Source organism: Talpa occidentalis, unplaced genomic scaffold, assembly GCF_014898055.3.
Source record: "Talpa occidentalis isolate TD23 unplaced genomic scaffold, MPIMG_talOcc4v2.1 talOcc4.11, whole genome shotgun sequence".
Lineage (NCBI taxonomy): Eukaryota > Metazoa > Chordata > Mammalia > Eulipotyphla > Talpidae > Talpa > Talpa occidentalis.
The window spans coordinates 54,717,993-54,744,346 of record NW_023601104.1 but is presented as its reverse complement, the minus strand read 5'-3'; the positions used below and the strand labels follow the sequence as shown (position 1 = coordinate 54,744,346).

Below are 26,354 nucleotides of genomic sequence, written 5' to 3'. Positions count from 1 at the left end.
GATGTTACCTTATACTTATGGCAACATTTTTATTTGGGTGTATGATATATTTAATTTAGTCAAGTCAGTGTTCTACGCATCATTGGCTTTCCATGCTGTATAAAATACTATGCCAATCATCTACTGTTTTACACAGCATCAGTACTTTATTTAGGTAGTAAGTCTCTTACTTGATACCACAAGGTTTATGAATACAATAAAGCTACAAGAATGAGGAATATGAAACTACAGACCAAAACTCTGATCAAAATATCATGGTAGTTTACAAAACACTGTTTTTAAAAGGGTATTTAAGAATGTAAAATATCATTTTGTAAAAAAGAAAGTAAATAGCTATTCTATAGTTACTGTACTTTCCTAAAACATAAATAAGACACAAAGTGATTAAGAAATGTATCCAGAATTCTAGGACTAATTAAAGACAGAGAAACAATTAAAATTCATCTCTCTCTAAGGGTAATCAGCACACATTCCACTGTCTCATGAAAATTTACCCAAAACTTCACTCATACTTCTAACGTAGATAAAGATATTTTTAAAATTCGAGATCATGAACATGGGGATGAACATTCAGCATCACAGAAGGTGATAAACTGATAACTGGTAGTTTCTCAATCTGCTCCCATTTTTAGTATGTCTTTGGTTGTAATTACTTTAGAATGTTTGTTTTTATTCTATTATTAGGGGGTTATATCTCAAACTAAACTGTGTTCATAAAATCTCAGATTCCCCATTCTTTAACTCACCCTGCTCTATTTACTGTCTTAATTTTTCTTCCTCCAATTTTTTTTTGGTTTTAGTTTTTTTTTTTTGTTTTGTTTTGTTTTTAGTTATTTTGGAAACATTTGATACTATAATAAATATCATATCTATTTATTATTTTATTCAGTCAACTTAAACTCCTTAAAATTTGAGAAGAAAATTATTGCTCTTTTGCACAATTTTTCTACTTCATCACTTAAAAAATACATTAGTCATCAATAACTCTCTATTGTTAGTGTTTATAACTCTCTCTATGTTAGTGTTTATAACTCTCAGTGTTCTGCTGTATTAGTTTTAAAAACTAAAAATGAATGCTCATGATTCATCTTTTATTACCTTTATATTTTAGGGACTAAATATAATCCTAGTTCACAAAGTCATAAAAATAAGAGATTGTTCAAAGCATCGACATGAATTTTAAATACAAGTTTTTTCCATGACTATTTTCTCTGGCATTTCTATTGAAATACTTTGTTATTGTTTTTTTGTTGTTGTTGATAAAAGAACATATGACTTTATTTTAATACTAATGTAATTCAATGTTCTGATCATAATATTTACAAATTTACATAATTAGCTATCTACAATTCAAAAGAATTTTCCAAATTGAAAGTGTTAAGCAACATAAAGTAATACATTTTGCAAAGGAATTAATATTTGAAAGCCCATATTCCAGACAGATAGCTATTATATGTAAAATATATGCTTTCATTTTAAACATTTGTGTATGATTCAATCCACTAGTCTACATTTGCTCAAACATTTTGAAAAGTGGAATAGTTTCAGCTTATTCAGAAACTTCCCCTGAAAAATATTTTTATAGTAACTGGAATATGATAATGAAACAAATTAGAAAATTATGATTGTGTTCACTCCAAAGTCCTTGTAAAACATATTTTAAAGCAAAGGGAGGATTTATAAGCTATAATAAACTATAATACAAACAAGAATGTTAATTTCAGCTTAATGTGTATAAAAATTGTTAAAACTTTTGTTCTTTACTTTCTCTTCTTAGTTATATCACTAAGGATAGAGAAATTTAATAAATTTATGACTCATTATTATTCTTTCAAGATATTCAGACTGCAGTAGAGTACCAGAAAAGTTCATAATGACATATAGGATATAATTAAAGCATAACAGTTTCACTTAAAAATATAAACTTAACAAAATATACTTTAAACTATGTCATGTATATTCTCATAAACCAATTATTAATCAACTTCAAAGCTTTTGAATGAGTTAAAATTTTGAAGTGTTTGAGCTTAATTCAATTATCTATACTTTTCTTAAATATTAAGTAAAACACGTGTTTCTATGCCATACCCAAGGAGAACGGAGAGTCCCCTAGCTCAGTTTTCATGACAGAACATTTGATGACATTGCACTGAAAAAAAACTTAGTTGATATAAAACTAATTACAATTTTTTTTTAAAAGAAGCTAATTCTAAAACTAGTACTTAGGGCCTCCCTGCTGGCGCAAGGGGTTAAGCACTGCACTATGAAACAATCCACAGCCTCTGCAGCACCAGTTTGATCCCTGGCCGGCCAGGGAGTAACCCACATGGTGCAGCAGACCTCTCCTGTCTCTCCTGCTGCTCCCCTCAGCAGTGTATTTCGGTGGGTCTGCTTGTTCTGTTCCCCACTCTGTCTCTGGTGGATCCTCCCCGCCCCATCTCTAGCCTGTACCCCAGCTCTTATATGCATAAATAAATAATCTTTTAAAAAAACTAGTACTTTTTATTACAAGACACTTTTAATAAATTTCTTCTTTCAATAAGAATATTAATATTTATATATTTATATATCATAAAATTTATATATATATCAAACAGGATTAATATATATCCATGTGAACCTTTAATTAAATACAGTTAGATAAAATAAAAAGATTAGAAATAATTTATAGACTTGTGTGCTTATAAAACATACAGAAAATTTATTAAGAAAAACACAATTATGCGAAGTGCACTAAGTCAGAAGAAAAATACCAGATGTTTCATTCATATGTAGAATATAGAGAAACAAAACAAAGGAACAGGCAAAACTAAACCAAAACAAATCCTAGAACTCTGACTACAAAATTGAGGCTACCAGATGGGAGGCAGGAGGAGCATGAGGGGAGGTGGCTCAATGGATTATGGTAGAGGATTATGGGTGTTATGTGGTAACATATATGTGAAGAGGTATGAACCTCTTCATTCACATACAGTGAACCAATGTTACACAATAAAAAAGCAATACAATAAGAAATAAAATAAATGAAATGACAAATGTAGCCCTCAAAATGACAAAAGATATACCAAAACAGAATTCAGAGAATATAAGCATAAAAATTCCATACCATCATACAGGATTTGTAACATTCATTGTAACATAATGAGAAGGTAGAATTAATTATAGACTTGTAAGCTTTCAACATTTTCCTTTAAGTGCTGCAATATTAACTCTAAGTGAATTGTGAATGTTTATGGATGTATATTGTAGTCCCTATAGTAATTTCTCAAAAATAATAAACCATACATATATTAAATAAAACATACATATCTTTGATATGTATGGCTTAGCTAATATATAATTATAAAATATAAATTTATTGTTATATATTATACAATATATTCAGAAATATGATGAAATCATTATGTAGATAGTGTAATTATTTACTAGTATGTATAGTCATTTAATATTAACTAATTATTTTGTTATCAATTGAAAATTACTATTGAAAATACTAATTATTATTACCTTACTCATATAAATACTCACATTTCTATTTTAGTAATTATTGTATGTAATAATAATATGCTATATAAATTAATATTGTAAAGATAATTATTATAAGGAATTGGCTCCCACAATTGGCTCAGTATATTGAGTTGACAAGTTAGAGGCTCAGGAAAGCCTATATACTACAAATATATGTTCACACACACACACACACACACACACACACACACACACACCCTACTAATTCTCAGAAGAACCCTAAGTAATATGTACAATATTAAAAGTTTCCCTCAGTTATCAAATATTTTTGCTCTAGACACTTTTTGGTGAATTAAAATAAAATAAAAATGTTTCAATATTCAAATGAAAAAATAATCTCTTTAGAACTTTAATTAGATTCAGTTAAAATTAAAATTAATTTTCACCTCTTTAAAGCATTCTAGGATGTTTTAGATTATGTTGTAATATTTATTTATTTAATGGGATGTTAGGATAGTTGCTACAGGAGGCATCATAATTTTCTCACATATCTGATTTTCTTTATAATTGATAATATTCCAACTATTACTTGAATATTTTTCTCATTTAATTTTTTTTAATTTTAAATAAACAAAATTTTGATATACAGTTGAAACCTGATTTCCTTTTTAACTTCTCTTGCCCTAGGAATGAAAATTATACTAATTTGAGATGGATCATTTTCATGTAATATTTATTTAGCACTTATCTATTGTTGGACCTTACTTTGAATCATAGAAAATATTATTGTTGGTAAAAAAATAATTATCAATTCCATATGGCTCAGTTTTACTAAGTATGGACTATTCTGATATGCAAAGTCCATAAAAAATAAGTTGATATTTGAAAATTACCTATTAAAAACATGATTTTGAGACTCATTTATATATGTGTATAGACCTACTCTATTCACCTGAACTGCTCTGCTGCTTTCTATCATGTGAATAAATCAACATTGAATCATGTAATTCCTTAAACAAATGTAGGTTTTTTGCCATGTTCAACTTCTACAGTGATGTCATAAATGAGCACGATTCTTATGTTCTTATACAGAATTTCCAAATGGTAAAGTCCTTTGAAATGGATTGCCAGATTATGGTACCCACTTCTCAATCCTCCAGGTATTTCTAAATTTCTCTTTTAACAAATTGTACTGACTACTGTCCCATTAGCAATACGTAAGAGCTCATTTTCCCCATCTAACATCGATGTTATCAAATATTAATTTTTGCAGGTTAATGGGTATAAAATTGCAATTCATTGTTTTTATTTTGCTTTTGATTTTATTTACTGTTCACCAATTTCCTGTCATGCTTGGCACCTTTTCCTATGTTTATTAGCCATTTGGAGTCATTCTTCTTTGGACTGTCATTGTATAGCCCTAATGTATTATCCTATTGGTTGGTGTTTCTCTTACTGTTATTCATCTCTTTGTATATACCATAGTATACTAATTTGATAACGTTTTTGATTTTATGTAAAATACATATATTTAGTATATATACACATATAGATACATTCTCTTGCAATTTAAAAAATATCTGTGCTGTATATATTCAGAGATTTTTATTTTAATTCATTAAAATTTATACAGTTTTACTTATGTCTTATATTTATACAATCTTAAATTTTAAAAAAGTTATATTTGAAATATTTTCTCTAACTAAGCTAGTCATAGAGAATACTCTAAATAATTTAGTTTTTCTTTTCATGTTAGGTCTTTATTAGTCTTTTCTGAAAATTACTTCAATGGTATACAATGTAAGAATTATTCATAACCTATTTTTATATTAACAAAGCTAATTATACTATCTTATATAATTATTTAGCATTATCTTGACTCATTTATTTGTAATGACACTCAAACTAGTATTAATTATTCAGTTTAGACAGAGTTACTGGACCAAAGATGATAAGACACAGTTAAAGACATTTTCAAAAAGAAAGCTATTTGCATGCTAAAGATTTTCTTTATCTCTGGAAGGGAGTTCCTTAAAAGTTATTAACCTGTGTGTCCAGTTCTAACCACATCTCTTTTGTTACTGTCTTTCCATCAACCAAATTAAGCCTAATAGTCTTTAGCATTTTTTTCTACAAGGGTGAGACAATATTTTGAAAAATAATATAATAGGTAAAAAGTAACTTGCCTTTTAAAAAGTCCTCTAACTGTAGTTACATTCTTGATACTTCTTGTTTAAATCTCCCATGAAGATAAAGTTGGCCAAAAGCAAATAATTTCAACATCCCATTTATCATAAGTGCATTAATGAGGCTGAAAGCTGAGAGAATGAGTTCTTCACCTACATAAAATAATTGGAAAAGTAGTTTTCTTCTGATTCACAGAAAGTCATTTGGGAAGAATTAAAAGTCATTTCACATATAGTTTCCTGAGTAATTTTTAATAGGAAGGAGATGAAAAAGGATGCATTAACTAAATTTTATTGACTCTGAAATTTGAAGTAATGAATTTTATTACATCAGAAAAAGAAAACCTAGACCATTTATATAATGTCAAATTATCTTGTCAAGAAATGTTAAAGTTAGTGATGCTTTATTAGTTCAGAATTTAACATTTTTCAGATTTACCTGTAAGTTTATAACAGTACTTTTCTTTGTTTTCTCCAAAGAACTTTCTTCAGAGAGATTTCCATAGTATGTCATGAAAGACATATAATTCTAGGTTAAAGTCAAAATAATACTTTGAATATATGCAATATAAATTATTAAAACAATGAATAAAATCATATTTTTAAATAAAAGATTTTTAATCAATTTGGTGACATAATTTACACTTGATATTTTCAGTCTTACATTACAGTTCTAGACAAAAAGACAACTAATTTGACACCTTTGTATCAATTTTTATAAATTTCAGTCTAAAAACTGTATGTTGTCTCTCTTTAACGCAGATATACATTTATAACAATTGATATAGAACAGAGTGTTCTGAGGTAATCCGGAGAGAGAAAAGTTTTTGTTTGTTTAAATTAAACACTATGTTGTCTGTGGATACAAGTTTCTTTAATTTTTCACTTGAGAAAAAGGGTTTGTGCAAGTCCTACTTTTTATCCATGCAGTCTATTCAACAGCAACGAAAATGATTTAAAAAACATTCTAGTCAGCCCTTCTTAGGGTTGTAAATATAAACTTATGCACTCTTACTAAGTTATTCCTGAATACGACAGTATTATGTAGTGTTTTATTTCTGCTCTAAATGGAGACCCTAACTTCCCAGTACTTCTATTACTCTCTATTTGACAAACTAGAGGCATCTTGATGGTTGCTGAGAATTCATACATTCCAGATAAAAGCTGTCATTTTTGACATTTCTGCTAATTTGATTTGCTTGTCATTTGACATTCTTAAAGCTTAGATAACTTCAGATTTACATACAGGATTATTATATGTCCCAACCAAGTTAGCACCCACTGGAAATTCTTGATTATTTTCCAAAGAAGAGATGTTCTTTAACTCAACTGCTGATATCTAGTGAGTTGAAAGACTCCTTTGCCAACTTTGATCAAGTTTGATGATATCTGGGTGAAACAAATAATAAAACCCTCAAGTATAAATCTCTGTGAACACTCAAGTATAAGTTCAAAGAACACATCTTAGGATTTTTTAATTAAAATCTTAAAAATTGTTTCATGTAACTTGAGGGATAATAGAGGAAAAGCACAACACCCAAAGTCAATGTTAGATGAAGAATTTCCCACTATTGAGTTCCTGATCAAGTTTTTACCTTAATTTTATATTTCCTTGAGGTTTGTTATGGGCTACCAGTCATCAGATTGTTTTGAGACAATTTCAAGTCTGATTTTATATAAATTCTCCTGCAGTTCAGGCTATTCCTATTCCTCCTTTCCTTTTTTTTTTTTTTTTTTTTTGAGTTTTGATGCCTCAGCAGGAACAGAATACAGTAAAAATCCAAATATTATATTATACATGTCCTAACTTCACACTTATATAAAAACTGTGACATCATAGGTATTACAGTCCTCATTACATGTCCCCATCAATTTAGAGAAATGCAGTGTAAAAGAGCTGAGGAATGATTTTATTCTTCTTTAAAGTAAAAATGAAGTGAATGCTAAAAACCTTAAAGTTCTATCTTAGTGATGACTGAACTCATAAAAAAATTATTGTGCCATGATTCATTGAGGAAAGTAGAAATATATTAAATAATTCAAGACCATTTTAAATGTTAGCAGGGAACTCATTCTAAGACATATATTTTGAGGACTCATGTTGAGATGAATATTTTAACATTTTTGTATCTGTTTAAGAATTCATTTTTTAAAGAAATATCAAAGAATTATTTCTAGATGTTTAAACTTAAAATTATTTTTCCAAGTAAATTTAAAAACATAAATATGACATGCTTTTGTAAATGTGGTCATGTGCTTATCAAATCTCTAATCTAGCTATAATCCTACCCATCAATTTAATAGCAAAATAGTGGACTAGCTAAACTTTTAATATCCAGTATTGACTATATCAATGTTCTTTACAAGTGACATATTAATTACTATTTATATATATTGTTCTGTGCAACTATATTTTGAAGATGATGAAAAAGTATGTGTATTTATGCATACATACACAATCTTTAAACATAATCTTTATATCATTAAACTTCTAAAATATATACATTACTAGGTAGTAGAATAAGAAGAGGGAGAATGAGATGCCCTCTAAAATCTCTTGAAAGTTAAAAAACTCTTAAAAAAAGAATTTCCAAATCTTGGGGAAAGGTAATATATAGAATAGTGGGTATTCCAGAAAGGGAAGAGAGATAGAAAAAAAAAAACAGAGTTTATTCAAAGAAATAATAAAGAAAATTTCCCAAACCTGGGGAAGGAACCAGATATATAAGCCAATGAAGCCTAAAGAACACCTGGCTACTAAAAGATAATGAGTCCTATACCTAGAAACATGGCAGTTAAACTTTCAAGTGTTTAAGACAAAGAAAGAATACTGAAGTTGGGTAAGGGGAGGAAACAGATAACTTCTAAAGGTATCCCATCAGGCTTACATCTGACTTCTCTGAGTAAACACTACTGGCAAAGAAAGAATGGAATGATGTATACAAAATGCTTAAAGAAACACTGCCAGCCAAGAATACTATATACTGCAAGACTCCACCTCAGATAAGAGGGAGAAATAAAGGCCTTCTTAGACAAAGAGAAGGTGATGGACCCACTCTCCAAGAAATGTTGAAAGGAGCTCTCATATCTAAATAAACGAGAAAAACATCCACAAAGAACAAAGCAAGAGAATAGATAAAACCTGAAAGCAAAGGACAAAACAACAGTAGCACACTCTTATACATCAATAATCACCCTAAATGTAAATGGACTGAGCTCACCAATTAAAAGGTACAGAATGGCTGATTGGATTAGATAACAGAATCCAACTTTCTGGAGTCTCCAGATAACACAATACAATATTCAAACTCAGGTTCCAGGTAAAGGTTTCAAAAATAATCCTACAAGCAAATGATAGGCACAAAGGAAGGCTGGAACTACCATACTTATATCATGTAAAATAGATTTCCAGCTTTAAAAAAAGTTATCAAAAGACAGTGATAGACACTCTATTATGATTAGGGGAGCAAGATGCATAACACTCTTAAATATCTATTACTCTAAACAAAGCAACATCAGAATATATGAGGTGATTACTATTAAATCTGAAAACAGACATTGGTAATGAACATTAGTGGCTGAGGAGTTTATTTTCTGGGGATATAAAATAACCATGACACAGGGCCTTAAACAGAAAATTAGATCACATGGATTTAATAGATATATACAGGGCACTGAACTCCCCAACTATAAACACATTCTTCAAAAGTGCAAGTGGTCCAGGATTGAGCATATATTGGGTATATTGGGTAACAAAACAAATATCAATAAGTTCTTGAAGATTGAAACTAGATCACTGTCTCACACAAAGGGTAAAAACTAATTCAAAATATTTAAAAGACATGGTGTAGGACCTGACACAATAAAATATGTAAAAGAAGATATAGATGAGACACTCCACGAAAAAGGCTTCAGTGAAATCTTTGTGAATTTGTCTCTAACAACAAGAAAAACAAAAGAGAATGCAAACAACTGGGACTACATCAAACTAAAAAGCTTCTGCACACAAAAGAAACTGTAATTGAAACAAAAAGATTCCCTACTGAATAGGAGAAAAATATGTAAAAGTTAATTATATTCAGTTTTATTATAATAATAATTGATGACATGAAGTTAGCTAAATTAAATTTCATGAATATTGTGTCACAATTTTCATTGTTTTTACTAAGTTGATACATGTTATAACAAGGCATGAAAAGTGAATTAAATTATAATTCACATTTAAGTGATTTTTCCAAGCAGCTGTAAAACTTTGATTTTAAAACAGTTTGCAATAGAGATATCAATTACTTTCACAATAACTTCTTGTATTAAATCTGATTATTGACTCATGAACAATCAATTCTAGTTTAGCATTGTAGAGAAAATAGTCATATTAAAATAAATAGATACAAAATAAAAACATTAAGAAACTTGGAAATTCACCATTAAACAATAATGAATACATGAAATACTTACATTGCTGTAAATTTATAAATACTAATATGCAAAAATTCTTTTAAAATATGCCTAACATCAGGAAAACCTAAATATTGATAAATCTTTTATTTTGTATTTATCATGACCACAAAACCTTCATTTATTAAAACATTTAGCCTACTAGGAACATATTTTAACTTCTATTTCTTTCATATGATCATGTGATATTCTAAAAGCAAAGCCACTAAATTAGAATAAAAAATATAAATGAAAATGTATTAGTGTTTTATAAAATGTAAATTGTAATTTTTATGACTCTTGGAATACCAAAAGTATATATGAAATTACAGAAGCTGAGTGAAATGTTTTGATTGGCCAGATATTAAAAAGTCACCTGTCAGCTCTGAAATTTCCAGAGACATGTGAAAATTTAACTACAGCCATTGGTAATGTTCACTTTACAAATGTTCAGAAATATCTGCAATATTCCCCCCCCCTAAGATCCTTTAGCCATTATTTTGAGGAAGGAAAATATGTTCAACAAAAATGTATTATCAACCTCAATTTCCTCAGCACTAAAAGCAATCTCAATGTGTAATGTGAAATATCAGAGATTGCAAAAATATAGTACAAATTGGTATAAAGGCAGTAGTTTTGATAGCACCTCCTGCAAATGAGCATTTTTAAAGGTTCTGTAAGACTGTCAACTGTAGTATGCCAAATGAAACATATAATCACATCCAAGTAGAACACATTTAATCCATTGCCTTTTCTTACTAATCACCACCATCCAAACCAACAGATTCTCATGCTATACAACTGTTTCAGAGAATAGAAAAAGAAAGGAATTACTCTCATTATTTTACAAGGAAGTTTTAACTCTAATACTACAGACAAAAGCTGACAAGGAAAGATAATCATGATATGATATCTCCTGTGAGCACAAAATCTATGATACAAAAATTGTACTTAATAATGAATACACTATTACCACACACAGCAACAAATGAACCTCAGATATGTAATATATGGCAGAGAGAGAGAGGTGGCAGTATGTATAACAGAGTAGTTTTTATCCATTGCATTTATCACCACGGTAAATTAAACTATATTTAATTTTCATTTCTCTTTGAGCATTGTTGTATGTCTCAGGTACGCCTCATGTATATACTATATTAACATCACCACCAAGAGTCCAATTCAATCCTTCACCATACAGGTGTCTCCTTTGACCTGAATGATCCATCCATCTTCCCCCTTCCCTTCTCATAACCACTAATTGTTCTAACAGTCTAATAGTTTATTTTTTAAATTCATCTATTTTTTGGTTTCTCTTTATACCACATGATAGTGAAATCCTATGGTGTTCATCTTTCTCTGATAGATTTATTTCACTAAGCATGAGACCTCTATGTCCATTCATGTTGCTGTAAATGGTCGGAGAGCATCACCTTTTTGGAGCATAGTAGTGTTCCTTTAAGTATGTATCTACCACACCTTCATCATTCAATTATTTGTCAGTGAGCTCTTAGGTTGTGTCCAGATCTTGGCTATTGTATATAATGTATAATAAAAATGGGGATGATATGGCTTTTTAAATTAGTGTTTTTTTTATTTTTCAGGTAAATACACAGAAGCAGGAAAACTGGATCATATGAAATTTCTATTTTCAATATTTTTGAGGAATCTCTGTTCTGCTTTCCAGAGTGACTGCACCAATTTATATCCCCACCAACAGTGTTAAAATATTTCCTTCTCTCCACATTCTCTCCGAGGTTTGCTGTTTCTTTTCTTTCGGCAATAACCATTTTCACAGATGTGGGGTGATCTCTTATTTTGGTTTTGATTTTCATTTCCCTAGTAAGAAGTGATGAGCATCTTTTAATGTGCCTGTTGGCCATCTGTTTGTCTTCTTTGGAGAAGTGTCTATTCCATTCCGCTATTCATTTTTAAACAGGCTTTTTGTTTTGTTTATTTGTTTGTTTTCCAGTTTCATGAGTTCTTGCATATTTTGGATATTAAAACCTTGTCAGATGTATGATGTACAAATATCTTTTCCCAGTTACCACAGTGTCTTTTTATTTTGATGTAAATTTCTTTCACCATGCAAATGTTTTTTTAGTCTGATGTAGCCCCTTTCATTTATTTTTGCTTTTGTTTACTTTGCTGCTGGAGTCAAGCTGCACACACATCTCTATGACCAAAGTCTAGGACATATTCCCCTTGTTTTCTCCGATGTATTTTATGGTTTTCAGTCTTTCATCCAAGTCTAGCCAACAGTTTGATTAGCTTTCGTGGATGCTGTTCAATAGTAATCTAGTTTCATTATTTTGCATAACTGTCCAGTTTTCCTAAAATCTTTTATAGAAGAGACTTTCTTGCCCCATTGAAAGTTCTTGGTTCTTTTGTTGTAAATTGGTTGTTTGGCTTTATTTTTGGGCTCTCAGTTTTGTTCCATTGATCTGTGTGTTTATTTTTTATTCCAGTACATTGTTTTAGTTACTATCACTTTGTACGATAATTTGAAGTCAGGGAACATGATACGTCTTTTTTTTTTCTTTTATCTCAGTAGTGTTTTGCTATTCAGTCTTTTGTAGGTCTCTAAATTTATTTTTTCACTTAATTACTGTCTCCACAATAAATTATAAATCAAATTTCTTTTTTACGGGGTATATTTGACTATACTTCTCTATTTATGAAAAAGAATATGACCAATTGTTTGTAAATGTGACTTTACAACAGTGGTTCATGAGAAACAGATTTTGTAGTATTTTCTCTCACTCAGTCAATTAAAAACGTTATGCTAATGAACTTTACCTTGTTATTAGTGTCATACCTCTGAATCTGAATATATGTGTGGGTTATTTATTTATTTTTTCTATTGTAAATTGTCTATAGAATTCCTTGGCTTTTGTATAGGGGATTCACAGTGATTTTTCTTTCTGTCTCTAATTATATGCTTTCAAACAAGGAATTGGACTTTTTTACTAACTTTGTGGTTTGCCCTTAGTTTTTTTATATATTTATAAATGCATTTTTGGAGAATTGTGAATTTTCATAATTTTATACAACCAGTTTTAATTAATTATAAGCCCAATGATAGCAGAAAATATGCTCTTTTTGTGCACTTTCATGTTCTCAGTACATAGAAAGGTACCTCATAAAGTGTAGTGCTGAGTAATTATTTGTTGAATGAATGAATCAGTAAATGACACTAAAATGCTCAATAGAACCATATTAACAAAGAAGTTTTATAAGGAAAATACATATATACATATATAAATGGATTTTCAGGATTCAAGAGTCTATTGTCAATTCTCTATCACAGCAACTTTATTTAAAGGAGTCTCTTTGTACAATTTCATATTTAGCTATGCATGCATTCCCTGTAGCTCTTCTCAATTAAATATATGAAGAGCAATAATGCAAATTTTCAGCAATTTTGTAAGCACCTATTTTTTTTTTTTTTTGGTTAAAGATTCTGGAGAATAGACTAAATTCCTTACTAGAGATGTATATAAATAGGGAAATACTTGTTTCCATGTATATAAAATGCAAGCCTGATATACTTAAGCATGATCAATATGAGTCTGGAGAAAGAAGAAATTATATCCAGTTGAATGAATCAAAAATTTTTCATGGAGAAGATGAAGGATAAGCTAGTTCTGAAGAATAAGATTTAACAAAAAAAATTGAAATGAAAGTGTTCTGTTTGATGATCAGCAAGTAATTCAATTTTAAATAATTTCTTTGTACATAAGAAGAAGCTAGACAAGGGAGTAATGCTGGTTCTGTACAAGGATTATATATAATGGTAATGAAATTTTAGATTTATTCTATTAGCATGAAAAAGACACTCTTTTGCAAGATTTGATTTTATAAAATTATGTATTTTAGAAGGGAATGACAATACAGAGAACTATTTAGAAAACTCTTACCTATCTCATAATTATAGAAAGAGTACAAAGGTAATAGGATCCCATTCTTTCCTTGACATTCATGACCTTTTATAAGCTTCCAGGTCATATATTGTGCAGAATGCTAATCAATTTAAATGTGTTTGATGTTTGCTATTGATTTGTATTGGGGGGTGTTTACTTGACAGGATATCACAGCAGTTACACTGTGTTTTCACTGCATCCTACAGATGGTAAACAGCTTCAATTTGTCCCAGTACTGATGAAATTCACTTTGATTACTTCATTAAGGTAAAGCCTAACATGTCTTTCCATTACAAAATTACTCTTATTTCCTTTTTTGTAGTTATTTTGTGGGAAGACACCCTGCAATTATATAATGTTTTGTTCATCAACTTTAAATGTATTTGTATTCTTATTAGAATATAGTTTTTAAATTTTATGCAATGAATTATAATGTATTGAGATTATTATCTTTTATTTTAAATTGCCCCAGACTTGACCAATGATAGCTTTTTGTTGTTGTTGTTTTGATATTTTATCATTCGTGGAGTATTTTTTATTTGGAGCACTTTCTTACTTTCTGGAAAGTGTTCCAGACTCATCTCGTGGTTTCACTTCCCCAGTCCTCAAATCAGACATTTCTTCAAGGTGCCATGGTTTGTTCAGTAAAAATGGTGGATAGACATGAGTTTCTAGGCATGCTGTGGTGCTTATTACCATCTTCTTTTGAGGAGGGCATGGAGGGAATTGCTGCTCCTACACCATCTTAGCAGACAGAGTTAGTAAATATTGGTATATAAGTAAGTATAAACACACACACACACAAACACACACACACATATCTAGGTCTATATCTGCTTTCATTCATCTGTCTACCTACCTATCTACCTAGTTATCCACCTAATGACTGAAAACTACAAGTTAATATTCTTCCTTAATTCTAATCCAACACCACAGGGTGATTTTATCTTCCCTGTTTCCATAGTTCTAACAACCATCTCTGGCAGTTTGACAACATGCTCAAACTTAATATATTTTCTAATTTAATCAATTCTCCTAACTCCATCCTGGGAGGACAACTGTCCTTCCCTCCCTAACCAGACTCCAATACCTCACCCTTGGCTGTACCCAGATAAAAGACCTCCTCTCCTACCTAGCTGCAATACTTTGGAGCAAGATAAACTCTCCTCTCAGAAGTCTTACAGTCTTGGCAGTATCTCTGTTTATCAAAACCCCAGTGTGCCTCCCCCCCACTCTGTTCTGAGCCTTCATTGTTCTTGAATGTTATCTCAACTCGTCTAGTGTCTAACACACCACCACTTTAAAATTTGGTAGGAATATAATGTGTGTGTGTGTGTGTACAGATACATATATTTATTTTTTAAGATTTATTTTATTTTTTTATGCACACAAGAGCTGGGGTACAGGTCAGAGGTGTGGGTAGGGGGAGAGGATACACCAGAGACAGAGTCGGGAACAGAACAGGCAGATTGACTGAAATACACTGAGGGGAGCAGTGGGCAAGTCAGGAGAGGTCTGTTGTGCCATGTGGGTTGCTCCCCGGCCAGGGATTGAACTTGTCCTGCAGTGGCTGCAGTCACATTCATAGGTTGCGTCTTAACCCCTTGCGCCACCAGGGAGGCCCAATACATGTATTTTAAATGTATTTTATTTTATTTCATTGAAAATAAATTCTTTTACAGAAACTGAATATGAAACAATTCTAAGGCAAATGCTATACGTTCCAAAAAAAAAAAAAAAAGAAAAGAAGTCAAATGAATATAAATAGAAATGTAATTAAATATCAGGAAAATTATATAATAAATTATAAAGATACATACCTATATATACTCAAAATGTTCAATGTTTAGGCAATTTTTTTTCTATAACATGATTTCTTTCTTCTTGGAATTAACTAAGGCATTACCACCCTGAATGAATTGACAGGTAGTAGGAATTAATGTTAAAAATATTACAGCACCTCTTTTGCAGTAACTGCTGTAGGTCGGATCATTACATATTCTTCATGTAATGTAAAATAAAATGTTGTTTTGCAAAAAGAAAGTAGTTGTTTTTTTGCTTGTTCAACGAAGTCTAAGACTTCAAAATTCTCAAAACTGTTCTAATTCCAAGTATTCATGAACCATGATTTTCCTATCAAGATCCTTACTTAAACAAAGAAAATATGTGTAGCCTGTACATTTATTCTCCTTTCACCTCTTCAATTATGTTGTTACTTTCCTTTTTTCATTTTCAGCATAGTCTACCTTAAGACTACACAAGATAAAATTTATTTTTGAAGTTTCCATGATAATCTGTGGATTTTAGGTCATAAAATCAGTTATCAATCTATTGCTTTAGTGTAACCTTTTTTAATGATCTTTAATTTCATTAAGCACACAGTCAGTTCCAAATTCATATTGTTTCCTTGACTTCAACCAGATTAATAACTGCAGAATTTCATTTCCTAATGCCTTCCTTCCATTTGTGTTTTATCCTAGATACGCACAGAGGAAAGTTTAAGTAATTGTGATGCCTCTGCTTGACAGAGGGCTTATCCTACCACTGCAGTATTGTCTTATCAACATTCTGAACAATCAATCAAAAATCCCATCTTGTAAGTTTCTGGAATATTGTACAATGTCAAGAGCCTTAGTCTCGTTTGCTAGAGAAAACAAAAATCCGGTAGTATTAATTGCCGAAGATTTATTTGTAAATTACTATCCCAAGGTAAGCAGATTGATGGACAAAGTATGGGAGGCAATGAAGAAAAAACAGTGAAATACAATGTATTACCAAACTGAAACTGAGTACCAATTTATGATAAGTCCCAAATAGCTACAGAGTATTGTTCAATCCAGAATATAGTGGGAAACACAAGTTAGGAGTAGATAATCAGAGAGAAATGAGTAGATTACTCTGCTGGCTCTATCTAATCTCCTAATTTGTCTTGCTTAAAGTCATCTCACCTGACCATTTGGGAAAACTAAGGAAACCATATCCAGTGTCCTACAGTGTGGTATTTTATCCTAGTTCAGAGGTATGAGGGAGTAGTCAGAAAGAACACATAAATAGCAATATTTGTACGTCAGTAAGGAATAATAGCAGCAGCGACTGTTACAGAATGATAGACAATAGGGATTTTCTCTCTGCTCTTATAGTCTGAGCTGTTATTTGGATTGTAAATATCTTTAAATGGAAGAAATTCAGCTTCACAGTAGGATTTTTTTTCTTTTGAGCAGATTTTATGCTTACAAGTGGAGCTATGTGTACTGGATACATATATAAAATGAAAGAATTAGTACATGTCTATGAATGATGAACTCTGTTAGTGAAAGCTCTACTCTATCATAGTAATTATGCTTGGTCAGAGTTCTGAATAATTTATAGAACATTTGCCAAGTGAACATGGTGGTAAAAAATAGTGTTCTAGCAGAGAAGGAAAATGAACAGATGTTTGAAGGTATGAAACAGCATGATATATTCAGGGTGTTAGGAGTGTAGCAGTGATATAATAAGTACTTCAAAATAACAATAGTTATCTTTGTTCTAATAGTTATAGCAGCAAAGCATTGTGAAGGAAAGAGGATTCAGTTTAAAAGAAAGATCTTTAGAAAATATATAATGAATGAATGAATGCAAAATTAATATAAAGTGTGGATGAATTAAATCAAGTAAAAAGGTAAGAAAAGACTAATGCAGTTTCTTGTATACCTTACTAAGACATTTTGGTTTTACTTTATAGTAAGATAATGTTGAGTTGTGATTATGGCATTACTTACAGTTTTTTCAAGTTGTCTGTGAAGGCAGTACCAAAGAGTAGATGCACTACAGCAACAAAATCTCTAAATTCAAATTTTCTTTACAAATTGGAGACTTAGATGTCTCTTAAAAGTTGATTAGAGATAGGTTTGTTTAAAATTGTAGTGATATCAAAAAAATGAAAATCATATTATCTTAACTATCATCTTGTTGCCTATTTGAATTCTTGAAATGAAAGTGAAATTTAAAATAATGCAATCACAACTTAAGGTGTTTTAAATAACCTCATTTACCTCAACATTAATTTCCTCATCTTATCATCTCAATTACATTTCCATTGCAAATAGTGCTACTTTGATGATTTCTAATCAATTTTATATTTATATTGTGATAACAGAAATTAGTGTTTTGATGACTAAATTACTTAATGCAATAATTTCACTACATAAATTTACATAATTGCTTTGACCAAAACATATTTGTAGAAGCAGCTGGGGCTGGGAGGTGAAGGTCTTTGATGATAAACCATGTTATTTTAAGGCTGTGCATCTATACAGCTTCTAATTTATTGAGACTGGTTGGGGAATCAAATGCTCTCTACACATAAACACACACAACATAAGTTTAATGTATGAATAATCACTTTGTATGACTTCAAATTCATTCAAATACATATTGTGCTTCTATTTTCAATGAAAGTGCCACTATCTGCATTTTTAACACTGAGAGAAAAAAAATTTCAGATGTAAACTGTGACTGATTTCAAAGTCACTTAAAATAATAGCCCCAAGGTCCATCCATGTTATAGGAAATAGCTGGATTTCTACTTTTCTTCTGACAAATAATATGCCATTATATGTGTCTATACCACATCTTCATTCATTGTATATTATATATATATACATATAGATGCATATATACACATACACATGCAATGGGATAGTGTGGTATGTGTGTGTATATACATACATACATACATACATACATACATACATGTATAGCACTTTTTTGCACATTGAAGAATTGGGGTGTAAGCCAGAGGTGTGGAGAGTAGCAGGTGGGGAAGTGAGAGGATTTACCAGAGACAGAGTGGGGAGCAGAACAGGGAGATTTACTGAAATATACTGCTAAGGGAAGCAGTGGGCAAGGCAGGAGAGGTCTGCTGCGCCATATGTGGGTTAGCTTTCTGGCTGGGGATAGAACTCAGGCCATAGCAGTGATAGCGCTGAGACTTAACCTCCAGGCCACCAAGGAGGCCCCATATATATATATAGCACATCTTTATCTGTCATCTGTTGAAGGACACTTAGAGATAAGTCAGACAGATAGAGCAAATATATGATATCATTTATATATTTGGAATTTAAAAAAGGCAAACTCAGAAATAGAGATTAAGATGGTGGTTACCAGCACCTGGGGCAAGGGTGTAACTGGGAAGATATTGTTTATGAGAACAGACTTAGAGTAGTAGGTAAATAAGTTCTGGAGAGTTAATACATGGCATACGGAACATAGTCAACAATATGTATTTCAAACTCAAAATTACCAAGCAACAAAAGTTTAATTATGCTCACCATACATACAAAAAGATAATTATGTGACATGATAGAGGTGGTAATTACCCTATGGTGGTAATCTTATTACAATATATGAATACAATAAATGTGTTGTACACCTTAAAATTGCAAATGTTATAGGTCAATTATATTTCATCAAAATAATTACAAAAGATGAGTATGTCCTAAGTAATAAAGAACTACTATTTTGAAATGGGATTTTCAAAATCATGCATGTATAGTGATCATTATATATTTTCTGAGCATCAAAATGTGCTCTTTTCTTCAAAGTTCAGATGAATTTTCATAGAAAATTAAACTTAAAGTAAATTAGTGAGTTTCAATAATAGCGATATTATTGTATTATCCCCCCATTTTATATACGAAGTAAAGGTATCTCAAGTGAAATCTGTCACACTGAGAGAAAAAATTTTCAGATGTAAACTGTAACTGATTTCAAAATCACTTAACATAACAACCCCAAGGTACATCCATGTTACAGGAAACAGCTGGATTTCTATTTCTCTTCTGCCAAGTAATATGCCATTATATGTGTCACACACTATCAAAGAGACATATTCCTTGGTCTCTAACTTCTAAATTAGTGCTAGTTTCTTTGTGTGATTTTATGTTCAAAATAAAAAATTAAATGGATTATATTTTGCTAGCTGCTACTTAGAGTAAACTTGAGAACAAATGTTTTGAAAGTAAAGTACTTTAATTTACTCTTTATGAAAATTAAATAAGTGGAGGAAACTGAAAACAAACTCTCCATTTTGATTAAAATGTAATAATAATCCTGTAATACTCCTTAATTTCATACAGCATATAGGTAGCAAGATCTTGAAACACTGCCATTTCTTTTGTTTAGTCTCGACATAAATGAAAAGTATTTTGAAAGATTTTGCCATAAATGTCAAGATATTTAAAGCAGATACTCAAATATATTTTTTTCTAGTTTGTGTAAGTTATTGGTAGGCTGTCAAAATGCATTTAATGATGTTTCAACATCAATTGTATTTTATAAGTTTGAGATACTTTTGTATTTTCTTCACTATTATTATCCGTGTAAATACCTTTCATCATCACGTTATGCCAGTAAAGCCTACCAGGATTCAAATTATGAGAAACTTACTTAAAAATACATGTAAATAAAATCTTTAATAGATTTTAATTTATTAATTAGGAAACATCTTACTTTGACATAAAATTATTATGCAAAATATTTTGATTTATTGCTGTGAGCTATTTAGGACATGTATTAAAATATAAAACTAAAATATTAACTTTTAAAACAGCCTATACTCGTAATAGATCTTTACAGTAAGTGGAAGGAGGGCTCCATGAAAGTAATAACTTGGGCATTTTTAGTTATTTGGTATTTGAAATACCTTTTGAAAAACTCATGTTAAATTCCACAAAACACACAAAATGGTAAAGATTTTAATGGAATTAGATTGGATGTGTACAGCATTGCTTTAAAAAACATTAAGCTTTTCCCTATCGTAAAATAGGATTTTCCTTTATTTTTCTCTACAGAAAAGTAAAATGTAAAGACTAAAAATGTCATTTAAATATGTACAAGTGAGACCTCTTGCTATTTAAATAATCTTTTAACTTACATTTTCTATTGTTAAAAATTAACAATATTTTTAAATATTGATTTTATTTTTATTCAAACACCTTTGCAATCTCTTTTGATAATTCTAGTAGTAGGTGCAGTATACAGTATTTTTTGTTGTTTTTCATCATATGTGGGTGGGTGAGGAGGGTATAAGACTTTCTATTAAAACAAGACATTCATTCTAGCAGATTTTTACTTCCCAGTTCTTGAACTTTATGAACTTTCATATTTCATTGCCTGGACAGAGATTTCAGAAAAATGTGCAACAGTGATTTTGAGCATTTTAATGTGTTACTTATTTTAAAGATCCATCCACCTTCCATGCTTTTTCATTGAGTACTCTTTTCTGTTGTTATTATAATTTTTTCAGAATAGTAAATGTTTTTCTATCCCTAATTTACAAGGCTTTTCCCCCCATGAATAATTTTTTTCCCTAAATATTTACTGAACCCACTGGGATAATCATTTGCATTTATTTTTTAATTAGTTAATTTGATAAATCAACTGATATGAAAACTTCTAGGAAATAATCTCAAATTCCTAAAAATAAATTGAACATGGTAAAGATCTGTTAACTTCCACTTTGTGTAATGTCATGGCTAATATTTTGTTAGTATTTTCTCATTTGAGTTGGCAAAAACATTTGGCACATATTTTAGTATTTAATTCTGTCCTTAACGTGTTTTGATATATAATTGATAGCAAATTCATAAAATAATTTGAGGGGTAAGTGCTCCTTATTTTATCTCAGTTAATTGCTAGAAGGTACAAATCTTCTATTTCTGGATTATTTAATAGAATTAGTTTCTTTGTCCAAGAGGGCTGGTGTTTTCCTGGTTGAAAGTAATTTAATTACTCATGCAAACTATGATGCTTATGGTACCAATGAGCTTTGTTTTATCATGTTATTTTTATCATTTACATTTTTCTAGGGCATTGAAAATTTTAGCTAATTATATTAAAATTTTTTGTAAAAGAGTTCTCTAAAATATCCTCTACTTTAAACTTAGATCATTGATGTAATCCTATATAATCTTTGTATCTTTCACTTCTACAATTATTGTGTGCCTTCCTTTCGTGTATTATTTCTGCCAGAGATTTGTCTTCTTGGATTTTTTTAAGAGAACACCTTTTATATTTGTTGATTTACTTTTATTATTAGGGTTCTATTTAATTAGGGTTTTATTAGGGTTCTTCAGAGAAACAGAACCAACAGGATGTGTGTGCAATATATACATGTGTTTATCTATAGTTTACAGATACAGTTTTTAGATCCATTTTACTATATAAATTGTATGATTAAGAGACTTGATGGACACTTAATTTTTTTATTTCCATTTGAATCACAATGGGTTAAAATCTGAAAGACTGAAATTCAATTTGAACTTGTATAAATTAATCCTGATTAGTAAATAATACAAAGTGAGTATTCTAGTCAGTATGTTGTTCTACCTTTCCAATAATGCCTGTCTGTAAGAGTAAGTTACTAATATTTGCTCTAGAACTCTCTTTTTATCTTCCTCCAAGTTCCCATATAAATGTTAATTATAATTCCCCATTTCTGTGCTCAACACTGTATTGCTTTTTGTTATAAACTTCCAAATTATGTTCAGAAGTTTTCAAAAAATATTGACAGCTTCTCAAATACTTCAACTCAGCCACAAACTATAAACACCTGTTAAAATGAGATTTTTAAACAATCTATAGTTTGGTATATTTTTGTTGTTTATTTTTTACAATATTTGTTTCTAATTTCTGAAACTATACAAAGTAGCACACTAATAAAATAAACATACATTGATATCATAAGTTAAAATGAAATATAGCTAGTGCCCTAATTCCTTCCAAAATCTCATCTGCATTATTGTAAGACAAACTTGAATACATGTGATACTTTTATCATATCTCCCACTTTTAAAACCTCTTTCATTATTTCTTGCTTATCTCTCTCTCTCTCTCTTTTTTTTTTTTTTTTTTTTTTTTTAAGAAATGTTATTTCGGCCTCCCTGGTGGCACAGGGTGTTAAAGTTTTAGTACTATCAAGCTATTACCAGCTGCTGCAGCATGAGTTCTATCCCCAGCCAGGGAGCAACCCACATGGCATAATAGCAGACCTCTCCTATCTCACCCCTGTTCCCCTCAGCAGTGTATTTCAGTAGATTCACATTTTCTGCTCCCCACTCGGTTTCTGGTGAATCCTGTCACTCCCACACCTCTGGCCTACACCCCAGTTCTTGCATGCATATATAAATAAAAATCAATCTTTAAAAAAAAAAAAAAGAAATTTTGAAAAAAAAAAAAAAAAGAAATTTTGGGCCTCCCCTTGTGGTGCAGGCGGTTGAGCACCGCGCTGTGAAGCTGTCCGCAGCCTCTGCAGTGCCAGTTCGAGCCCGGCCGGCTGGCAAGGGTCCCACATGGCAAAGCAGATATCTCCTGTCACGCCCGCTGCGCTCCTCAGCAGTGTATTTCATCAGTCTGCCTATTCTATTCCCTGCTCTGTCTCTGGTGAATCCTCTCACCCTCCCGTGAATCTGGCCTGTACCCTGGTTCTTGTATAAATAAATAAATCTTTAAAAAAATTATTTGCCAATTCTGTACAGATTTTGGTAAGGAAAAAATAATTATATATGTATATATATTTATAACCACACAATTTTCAAACATTCATTATGAATTTGCATTTCAATTTTCTTATTTCATAAAAATAAATTTTGTTTGTCAACTAAAAAGTAAGGAAAATCAGGTAACCCTTTAATTTAGTTCATTTAAATATCAATCTACTTTTTAACGTATTTTTCTACATCAAAGATCAAGTCTGAGGATATAAATCTAAAGAACATCATAATCAGTGCAATAAATAGCAATGACACCTTAATTTCTTGTTTAAGTCCACATAGTATAATCTGATACATTACATTATCTCCAATGTGCCACATCAGGAATGGGGTTATCTTCATTTGTTCAAGTAAAGAAAATGTGAGGAGATCATTAACTGACTCAAGATTATGTAGTTGACCTGGGATTTGAATACTTATCTTCAGACAATAAATTGAATGTTATTTTAGTTATGTCTTACTTTCTCGTTTTAGAATTAATACAGATTAGAATAACATGAAATATAAAAATTCATTTATTACATAAATCCAGAATCTATTTTTCCCTGAAAAACACATGTCCTAATTTGGCTAGAAAAATTAGAAACTAATGAAAGAATGCTATAAAATGATTCTCCAATATAACTAACCTGAGATCTTAGAAAAGTCAGATCTCTTTTACACCTTAAACTGGAAACATCAAAAGCATCTGGAAATTGAATTTTCACAGTAGGAGTTGGAAAGAAAAAGTAAGAAGATAACGATATAGAACTAATTATCATAATTCACCCCAGGTGTTGAAATACTCACAAAAGATATATTTATAATGAATATCAAACTCTGTATTCACAAATTGCTGAGGATAAGATGTCTTGATTAAACATCATGCATATTATACAGGGAAGATTAAATAAAGCAAAGTTAATTCTTGCCAAGTAATCTTATTTTTTCTGGTATTTGCCTAAAAGTGAAAAACCTTACATAGCTTCATGTTATAATCTTATTGAAAAATTGGACAAGGCAATTTTAATGACACAAAAATTCTTATAAGAATTGACAATTGATCATGCTCATAATTTTAACAGAAGTTTTATATAATATATAGTCTTTTATGAAAATCTTTTATCAGCTCCACTGGTCTACTGACTGTCACTGGAAAATGTAAACATGAAATAAATACGAAAAATACAAATTGTGCTAAAAAGATATAGTCACTAATAGGATATTAAAATTCAGAGAAAATAATTTCTCTATGAGGAGAAATGCAAAGGACAAAGAAAGTGGGCAGTGAAGGGAGATTGGTGGGGGGACACAGCTTGAGGCTGCCAGCTCAGTCAGGAACCTATGGAGGAGAGAGCTAAATGGAGTGGAAGCACACAGCCTTGACTGAAAAGAAACACATGTGGAGGGGCTGGGTTGTTACCCACAGGTCCAGTTCCCAGCAAAACGAACATACAGCACTATGAAGCTATCACCAGCCACGGCAGCATGAGTTTAACCCCCGCCAGGGAGCTACACACATGGCACAGCAGACCTCTCCTGTCTCACCTGCTGCTCCCCTCAGCAGTGAATTTCAATCTTCCTGTTCTGCTCCCCACTCTGTCTCCTGTGAATCTTCTCACCTCCCCCCCACCTCTGGCCTACACCCCAACTCTTGTATGCATAAAAGAGAGAACTTAAACAACAACAACAACAAACAATGAACTGTAATTCACTCTCCACGCCACCCCCAATAGGACTGGTACTGATCTTGTGAACAGACAGTGAAGACTCAGGTTCTCAGAAGTCAGACCCCGGGGAGGACAGATGGGTGGTACCACAGCTAAAAGTCAACCCTCCCCTCCAAGCTTATTCTGCCCTTCTGCACCCTTTGTTACAGCAACTGCAAGACCAGAATCTTGTCTCCATCCTACCCTTGTCTATTTATCTAGTTTAGAATTATAACTAATGTCACTTGCAAATGCTATCATTCTTTTATTGTTAAGTCAGTCAGTGTTACTTGATGTCTAGCTCTTTGTTCATCGTCTAACTCTCTAAATAGTTCCTCTCAATATACAGCCTATATGGTGAATTTGGAAATTAAGTATCACAAATATCCTGCATAAAATATTAAGTAAAGTTGGTAAAAGCCGAGGAAAACTTGCTGTAATGTCTAAGATATATTTACACACTAGGTCGATTTTTAAAAGTGAGATGGTGGGGGTGAAACACAATGGAGTATGGTGGAGGCCTAGGGGTGCTTCGAAATGGAAGAGCTGCAGTGACTACACCTGGGGGGAGAAATCCCACACTGCCAAACACTAGCAAGGATGTAAAATGTTACTTCAACCATCAATCAATCAATCAATCTTGTTAGTATTTATGATTCCTCACTTCCATATAGTGTATCCTATGCTTTCTTTCCTCTCTGTATTATTGCATATTTATCTGGTAGTATTACTTACATTCCTGAAAGTACTGAAGTATTGGTAGTGCTGCCTCTTTAAGGTAATATAACCTTCTGCTGGACAAGACTATATAGGGAAATATCCAAGGGATCCCCCCAGTTCCATCCTTTCTCTCTCTCCTCATTGTACAGCATTGATCTCATTTTCCTTTTATGTTCACAATCTCTCTCCCTAGGGAATGCTATAAACTGCTCTTTTACATTCTTTGACTATTAGTGCATGGGAATCAAATGACCACATTTGGGTTAAATGGAACATCTCCCCAAATAGTAGTGGTCTCGGAGCTTTAGAGCAACAAACTTCTAAATGCTAGCAATATTTTGTTTCTTTATCTAAGCAGTGTTACCCAAGTATATTCACTGTGTGAAAATGCATTAT

The 26,354-nt window shown here is 31.2% G+C and overlaps 1 long non-coding RNA gene across 7 annotated transcripts in view; it reads left to right on the top strand.

Annotated features, from left to right (window-relative positions):
- The first annotated feature begins 4,568 nt into the window (after window positions 1-4,568).
- Window positions 4,569-26,354, top strand: part of LOC119238263 (uncharacterized) — a 38,149-nt gene continuing 16,363 nt past the window's right edge. For 3 of the 7 annotated variants that reach the window (XR_008549829.1, XR_008549830.1, XR_008549832.1), the window contains exons 1-5: window positions 4,569-4,628; window positions 11,696-11,848; window positions 14,179-14,281; window positions 16,495-16,610; window positions 17,550-17,675. This is a non-coding gene — a long non-coding RNA (uncharacterized LOC119238263). The remainder of the gene's footprint in view (window positions 4,629-11,695; window positions 11,849-14,178; window positions 14,282-16,494; window positions 16,611-17,549; window positions 17,676-26,354) is intronic. The other 4 variants (XR_008549833.1, XR_008549831.1, XR_005123516.2 and 1 more) reach the window with 4 other exon arrangements.